An 8,771-nucleotide genomic window follows, 5' to 3' on the forward strand; every position below is an offset into this window, starting at 1 on the left:
TTAACTTTGAATCAAATCTAATCTGCTTTTTCTTGTTGTGTCGTTGAATGTGGATTTGTGAAACGTGCATGCATGATGGTGATATGCACGTGTGACTCAGTTAGTGAAAGTAGAAAAAAAGGGCATGAGGAAGGGGTTGCAAGTTGGGTGGTGGTATAGAAGGCTGTTGCGTGATGGTATAGAAGACTGTTGCATGATAAGTGTGTGCACGAAATAGAGGGTTTGAGGAGTGGGGTTAGAAGAGTGCTTAGTGATGGTGAAAAGGGAGATCAGGTGGGGTTAGAAATGTATATATGGTGGTGTGCGCACGTGTGATTGCATGATGGTGGTATGCACATGTGACTGAGTATAGTGAAAGTAGAAAAAAAGGGCGTGAGAAACGGGTTGGAAGGGTGTTGCATGATAAGTGTGTTCGCACTAAGTTTAGAAATGTATATATGGTGGTGTGTGCACATGTGATTACATGATGGTGGTGTGTGCACGTGTGATTACATGATGGTGGTATGCACATGTGATTGAGTACAATGAAAGTGGAAAAAAAGGGCATTGGAAGTTGGGTGGTGTTATAGAAGCGTGTTGCATGATAAGTCTGTTTGCACAAAATAGAGGGGAGGAGTGGTGTTAGAAGAGTGCTTAGTCATGGTGAAAAGGGGGTGATGGTTGGGTTAGAAATGTATATATGGTGGTGTGCACACGTGTGATTGAACATAATGGAAGATTGGGGGATGTGAATCATGTAGTTTTCTGAACCAGTGCTCACTGCTTAGAAAAGTTTTTGACTTTTATGATTGGAACAGGTTTTTCAGGCTGAAAAAATCTAGGGACGAGGCTGAAAAAAGCTAGGGACATTCCCCTACATTTTTACCTATGAGGGCATTGCCCAAGCGGCCTTGTATCAAGCCATCCCTGTCCATAATCTTCACAATCTCCTTTCCCTTATTATTATGAGTGCATGTCCTTCAAGATAATGGAAGGTAGGGAGATGTGAATCATGTGAAAGCTTGGTGTTATGGTGGATGGATTAATACTACCATGTGATCAACATTGAAGGTGGGTGTGTGATATTGGAAGATATATTAGTGATTATTGAGTAAAGATGGAAAATTGCAATATTATTATTGATGGATGGGGGAATTCAATTGAGTTAAAAAACTCTTTCAAAAAAAGAGTTTAAAAAAAGGAGAGAAAAAGAGAGACTTGTGTACGTTTGTTGGTGATGTGCATGTTAGGTAATAGATATGCATATTATAAATGTTAATTATGCATGATGCATAATTATCCTCCTCCTAATTTAATCCATTTAGCAGGTGAGATTGCTTAGAAACGAAGAGATGTGCAACGACTCTGGGCCTTACAAATCTGTGGAGGAGTTCTGGGATGGTGATTTGTAAACAAGCTTTAAAAATTGTATTGCGATGTAGATGGCACGAATAAATAAATGTCTTTATTTTTAAAAAAACACTTACTTCAATTTGCTCCTATGATACTTGGCAATATTAATGGTCATTAAGTGTTGTAAAATCTAGCCAAGATAAATAAATAAATGTCCTTTTTATCTTTTAAAAAAACTTGAATGGTCATTTTTCAAAATGAGTTTGCTACAAAAATAGAGGTATCTTCTTTTTTGGGGGGTAAACTTTTGAAGTATGCATTAGAAAAGAATTAAGGAAATTATTACAGAAAAGCTTTTGAACTTATGGCTACTCGAGGCATCGAGGAGCAACTTGTGTGGACTCCAGCCATTGAGTCTAATTGTGAGGACTCTAACCATTGAGTTCTGCCCTATCCCTAGATCCCTTTCTTGTAATCCACACTAGGAGGGGACCAGCGTGTTATCGCTTCCCCTCTCACTCCCCTTATAGTTGAGGGGGAGAGCTTAGGGAAGTGCCACATGGCCGAGCCCTCGGTCAACCATGTGGCAATAAAAAATAGATTGTGTGAGAAATAGTATGGATAATACTATTATCCACACTAACCAAGAATTTCCCCTTGCTCGGCCACGTGGTGGCTCCGTGGACGGGGAGAACGCGCACGTGAGTCACCAAACTAGTTTTATCATAGAAATAGATCTTATAAAATATTTAAAAAATAGATGTTTGAAAAGTGTGTGTTTGGCATTCACTCCAACATGTTCAACGATGGAATTCTATGCATTTTGCCCCATGAGGAGCATGGCGCTCCCTCTCTATGTCGTCTCATCCACCCACCCACCCATCGGCCCCCAAAAAAATTATGAGGTCAACAGGGGCCTCAAAGCTCTGTGGATCTATGTAGCTATACTCTCTCTCTCTCTCTCTCTCTCTCTCTCTCTCTCTCTCTCTCTCTCTCTCTCTTTAGTGTTAGAATAAAGTTTTTCTCTAACCAGTGAAAAAAAGGATGACCTTGACACGCAACCCATTTTTATTGAACAAAGGCATAGGTTAACCAATTTTATAACTAACATTTCACAAAATTGGATCTTTAAATTCAAGGCTAGGCGAAATTACAACCAATTTTTCTCAATTTGAGCCGTGAAAATTACACCAAAGGAGAGTTTTTTTCTGACATTGGTGCTGATGCGGTTGCACACAACATGGTAGCATCCTCTAATGATGGAGACCTCGTTAGTCCGCAAGAGCTGGTGTAGTGGTGTAGGAAAGCTTATGGAAAAAAAAGGATTTACCCCATTAAGCTTTGCGCCTATTAATTAACTCATTTTGATATGGACTCTCTTGCCTAGACCCCTCGAAACTTATTTCCAACTTTACCCAAAAAGTGAGCGTGATATGGTACAATTTTCCTCCTTACATCTTGAAGATTATGCTCATCAATGGTGGAGGCACTTGATCAAACAAGGGAACACGCCATCAACTTGGGAAGGATTGAAGCGGGAGATGAACTTGGCCTTCATTTCACCCTTAGTGCTCGACCGATACCATGAAGAATGGTATGAGCTTTCTCAAAAGGGGATGATGGTGAGAGGTTACATCAAGAGATTTTTGAAGCTTTCAATGTACGTGGAAGGCTTGAGTAAAGACATGAAGATGAAAAAGTTTGTGCATGGGCTTGAACACTTCATCAAGGCGGATGTGTCGGCTCAAAGGCCTAGCTCTCTCAAAGAAGCTATGAGGTTAGCCGAACTCTATGAGCCAAAGTACAAGAGGTCTCAGCCCATGACCTTCACCAAAGACACACTCAAACCAACCACTACTTCTTACAATTTTGGGAAAGGTCCTACCTCTACATTACCATCCTCTAATCCAAGAACTCCTACATCATTTGGGGGTGGACAGCCAAAGAATGGGATACATCAATTTGATGCCAAAAAGAGTAGTGACTTCATGAAGAAGAAGCCCTTTCAACCCTTCAAGAAGACTCAAAGAATGGATAATCCAAAGATTGAGGAGTTGAGAAGCAAAGGGCTATGTTTCAAGTGCAAAGAGAGGTGGTCACCCGGGCATGTGTGCAAATCAAAGAAGATTGTGGCCACTATGATCCTCATGGATGAGGAAGAGAACAAGGATGACTCTCATGACATTGAGGAATGGGAGGATTGCAATGAAGAAGCACATGAGGAGACACTTGAAGACCATTCTTTCATCACGGAGGATGGTGAGTTTCCGTTTGATCCGGGAGGTGGAGTTAAGGAAAGCCTTGTGGACGGAGACATGCCTACCAATGCAGAAATTTCAGCTTGCATATGCTCTATCTCACAAGAGTTGTTGGCGGGTTGCAAGAACCCAAGCACACTAAGGTTGGTGGGGACCATCAATGGGAGGGTTGCACATATTCTTGTGGATTCCGGGAGCACTCATAGCTTCATCAACTCTAAATCCATCAACTCTCTCAAACTCAACACAAAGAAGACACCTACAACGTTCCAAGTGCAAGTGGCAAATGGGGAAAGTGAGAAGACTAGCTTGGTTTGCCCTTCTACAAAAGTGGTTTTATCCTCTTCATACACTTGGGAAGGTGATTTGGTGGTTTTGGATATGGGTCCCATCGACATTATCATGGGGTGTGATTGGTTGGCTTCACTTGGTGACATTCACATGAACCTTCAACAAGGTTTCATGAGCTTTCTACATCATGGGCAACAAGTGGTACTTGCTGCAAATGCACCTAAGAAGCTCTCTTTGATCACTCCAAGGCGACTCAAGAAAGAGATTAAGGCTTTTGGCACTATCTATGTGTTACATGTTACCCAAGAGGGGATGGAAGGCAGTGGACAGCACATAGATGAGGAAATGGCAACTCTTCTTAAGAAGTATACATGCTGTAATTTCTAGACAGCTTTGGGAAGGTCTACTATTGGGCCTATTTTTCTACTCCAACAAGCTTCATGGCGTATCCTAATGAAAGATTATGATGTGGGCTACATATGGCTGAGTGTACATATCATTTTCAGCCCAATATATGGAGTCTAAATGAAGGATTTTCAAGGGTCTTCATCGACTAGAAGGGCTGTCATAACAGTCCCACTCATACACTTTGGGCTTGAAGCTTTGTGGACTTGTATACATCCGGATTTTCATTGTATATGTGCTTTGGATGTACTTGAGAACTCTTAACCACTTCCCATTGATTACATTAGAGTCTCATACTTTGAGATTGTACATGTTATTGATTTTGAGGACAAAATCTTTGGGAAGGGATGGTTTGTAATAAAGTAGGAACTTTATTCAATAGGGTTAATAATGGGACAAGTCCATGTATAAAAGAGGGGACTTGGACCATGGTTGTAACTTTTGATGATCATTTTTAGAAATGGAAACTTATGTTTCTTGGAGCTCATGGCTTCTCTCTTGGCTTGTGGAAGGCTATTTCCATTCTCTTGGTGAGAGACTAAACACACTTAGGCATCATGTTTACATGGTGATTACTCATATTTTTCATGCATTACATCCCTTCATTCCAGATTCATGGGTCCGTGATGTATACTATAGTTATCCATCTAACCCGAGAAGATATTTGGTGAGCTTCATCATCAACGGTGTTTCCTTACACTTCCCATTTGATCCAGGTTTACTTGGAGCCATGGTTTTGGACTTTACATGGTTTGGATTTCTCTTTAATCCAAGTGGTTGTATGTTTGGCCTCATCTTCGACAGCATTCCACCTTTCTTTCCATTTGATCTCGTCGGGGCTCATGTGACTTTAGTATCGACATCGTGCGACTCATGTTTTTGCATCTATTTACCCTTGAGGGGTTTACCTAAAAATATGTAAGTATACCACATAAGTTCAAATGAAGGGGTTTTTTAATTCAAAATTTTAAGACAAACTTACATAAGTACATTTACATAAGGGGTTTAAAAATCGATTTTGAAAAAAAAACCGTAAGTCCATAAAGAAAAAGGGATCATTTTATTCATGAAAAATTCATAGGTAAGGGGTTTTTTAAATACCCCTTGAACGCATGTGATATATAGGGTTTCTTAGTAGTGCACCCCCCGAGCATTTACCATGGCATTAACACCTAGTTATGGTTGATTTTTAGCTTTTATATATAGCCTTTGCATATGTTTGTTTGTGCACGACCACCCTTTGATTTTGAGGATGAAATCATTGTAGGAGAGTATAGATTATAATAAAGTGATTTTAGGGTGCACATGCACATGGGGCATGGGCCTAGGCACATGGAGCTTAGGGCACATTTAGCATGGGTTTTGGGCATATGGGGCTTTGGGGACTGTAAAAGACATCAGCCCTAGGACTATTGTACCCTTTTGGACCTTTTTGAACATAATATACACTAACTTTCTTGGAGCTATTAGCTTCTTACACAAGCTTTCATGGCTTTCTTCATGAACTTATGGCTACTCGAGGCATCGAGGAGCAACTTGTGTGGACTCCAGCCATTGAGTCTAATTGTGAGGACTCTAACCATTGAGTTCTGCCCTATCCCTAGATCCCTTTCTTGTCATCCACACTAGGAGGGGACCAGCGTGTTATCCCTTCCCCTCTCACTCCCCTTACAGTTGAGGGGGAGAGTTGAGGGGGAGAGCTTAGGGAGGTGCCACATGGCCGAGCCCTCGGTCAACCATGTGGCAGTATGAATAGATTTAGTGTGAGAAATAGTATGGATAATACTATTATCCACACTAACCAGGAATTTCCCCTTGCTCGGCCACGTGGTAGCTCCGTGACGGGGAGAACGAGCACGCGAGTCACCAAACTAGTTTTATCATAGAAATAGATCTTATAAAATATTTAAAAAATAGATGTTTGGAAAGTGTGTGTTTAGCATTCACTCCAACATGTTCAACGATGGAATTCTGTGCATTTTGCCGTGAGGAGCATGACGCTCCCTCTCTATGTCGTCTCATCCACCCACCCACCCATCGGCCCCCAAAAAAATTATGAGGTCAAGAGGGGCCTCAAAGCTCTGCAGATCTATGTAGCTATACTCTCTCTCTCTCTCTCTCTCTCTCTCTCTCTCTCTCTCCCTTATTAGTGTTAGAATAAAGTTTTTCTCTAACCAGTGAAAAAAAGTATGACCTTGACATGCAACCGATTTTTATTAAACAAAGGCATAGGTTAACCAATTTTATAACTAAAATTTCACAAAATTAAATCTTTAAACTCAAGACTAGGCGAAATTACAACCGATTTTTCTCAATTTGAGCCGTAAAAATTACACCAAAGGAGAGTTTTTTTTTGACATTGGTGCTGATGCGGTTGCACACAATATGGTAGCATCCTCCAATGATGGAGACCTCGTTAGTCCGCAAGAGCTGGTGTAGTGGTGTAGGAAAGCTTATGGAAAAAAAAGGATTTACCCCATTAAGCTTTGCGCCTATTAATTAACTCATTTTGATATGGACTCTCTTGCCTACCCCCCTCGAAACTTATATGCGGGTGTGAGAGTGCGTGTGCACGAGAGAAATCGATACACATTTGGCAACTACCAATCAAAAACGAGACAAGGCATTTGGCAAGTGGAGACACATGCCAGCCAACGACACATGTGAAGTTTGGAGAAAGAAGAAGGCTATGTAGCTTTGCATGGATCAAGCCATGTAAATAACATATGTGATATATGTCTCGTCTCATGTAATTAAGTCTGCTAGAAACCTACACAACGAATGTCTTAATATCCTCTACAAAGTGAGGGCAAGGTAATAATCGGGTGTCTAGAGAGGGATATAAGAGGTCCTCATGGAGTATGTTGCTCCCTTCTAGTAGTGGGGGGGAAAAAAAAATAGTAGTGGAAAAAAAAAAAGAATGTGAATATATCTTTTGAAAATATAGCATACGCGTTAATTAGAGTAGATAAACCTGCCAGCTACGGCTGCCTTGGATGTGATTAATTATTCTAATCCTTCTTCAAAAATCCCTTAATACACTCCTCTGATTTCCCTCGCTCAATGTTTACCATCGCAATTTGGTTGAATGATGCTGGTTTAAGTAACTATTAATTTTTTTTAATCAGATGGGTTACCGACATATCAACTGCGCGGCCGTCTATGGCAATGAGAAAGAGGTAAACCGGATTAAGTAAAAAAAGCTGAAGTATATTACTAATTTGTGTTGATAGATGAACTAATCAACGCAGTTAATCAAATCCTGTTAGATTGGAGAAGCACTGCAAGAATGCTTCAAGGCTACTTATGGACCACTTCCAAGCTTTGGTAAATGGATTGCAAAACATATATTTTGCAATTAAGAATATAAAGCACAATACATTAACATATATAATTACAATTAAGAATGTATTAACACTTTTTTTTATAACTTTCATGGAATTAAAAAGCAAAAAAGAAAACAAAGACACACATGCATAGATTATGATGATGATTTTGCACCCTTGGATATAAAGGCTACGTGGCAAGCGATGGAGAGGTTACCAGGGATAGACAAGGTCAAGACCATAGGGATGAGCAACTTCAAGTGTGGAGAAGCTAGGGGTCCTCCTATCCTATGCCATGATTGTGCCAGGTGTGTGCCAAGTGGAGTGCCACCCTCTTTGGCAGCAATGCAAGCTTCAACGTTTTTGCACCTTCAAGGGCATCCACATTTCTGTGAGTATATTCCCATCCCTTTTGGTATCTGAGGAGTCATCACATGATGTAGCTAGATGGTTTTGATGGTTTGATTTAACTTTGAATCAAATCTAATCTGCTTTTTCTTGTTGTGTCGTTGAATGTGGATTTGTGAAACGTGCATGCATGATGGTGATATGCACGTGTGACTCAGTTAGTGAAAGTAGAAAAAAAGGGCATGAGGAAGGGGTTGCAAGTTGGGTGGTGGTATAGAAGGCTGTTGCGTGATGGTATAGAAGACTGTTGCATGATAAGTGTGTGCACGAAATAGAGGGTTTGAGGAGTGGGGTTAGAAGAGTGCTTAGTGATGGTGAAAAGGGAGATCAGGTGGGGTTAGAAATGTATATATGGTGGTGTGCGCACGTGTGATTGCATGATGGTGGTATGCACATGTGACTGAGTATAGTGAAAGTAGAAAAAAAGGGCGTGAGAAACGGGTTGGAAGGGTGTTGCATGATAAGTGTGTTCGCACTAAGTTTAGAAATGTATATATGGTGGTGTGTGCACATGTGATTACATGATGGTGGTGTGTGCACGTGTGATTACATGATGGTGGTATGCACATGTGATTGAGTACAATGAAAGTGGAAAAAAAGGGCATTGGAAGTTGGGTGGTGTTATAGAAGCGTGTTGCATGATAAGTCTGTTTGCACAAAATAGAGGGGAGGAGTGGTGTTAGAAGAGTGCTTAGTCATGGTGAAAAGGGGGTGATGGTTGGGTTAGAAATGTATATATGGTGGTGTGCAC

At 40.8% G+C, this 8,771-nt stretch overlaps 1 pseudogene; it reads left to right on the top strand.

Moving 5' to 3' along the window:
• Positions 1–7,414: 7,414 nt before the first annotated feature.
• LOC147608897 (NADPH-dependent aldo-keto reductase, chloroplastic-like) lies at positions 7,415–8,069 on the top strand (annotated as a pseudogene).
• Positions 8,070–8,771: the final 702 nt, after the last annotated feature.

The sequence above is a fragment of the Cibotium barometz genome, chromosome 52 (assembly GCF_041138505.1).
Source record: "Cibotium barometz isolate CiBa-2024 chromosome 52, ASM4113850v1, whole genome shotgun sequence".
NCBI classification, from domain to species: Eukaryota; Viridiplantae; Streptophyta; class Polypodiopsida; order Cyatheales; family Cibotiaceae; genus Cibotium; species Cibotium barometz.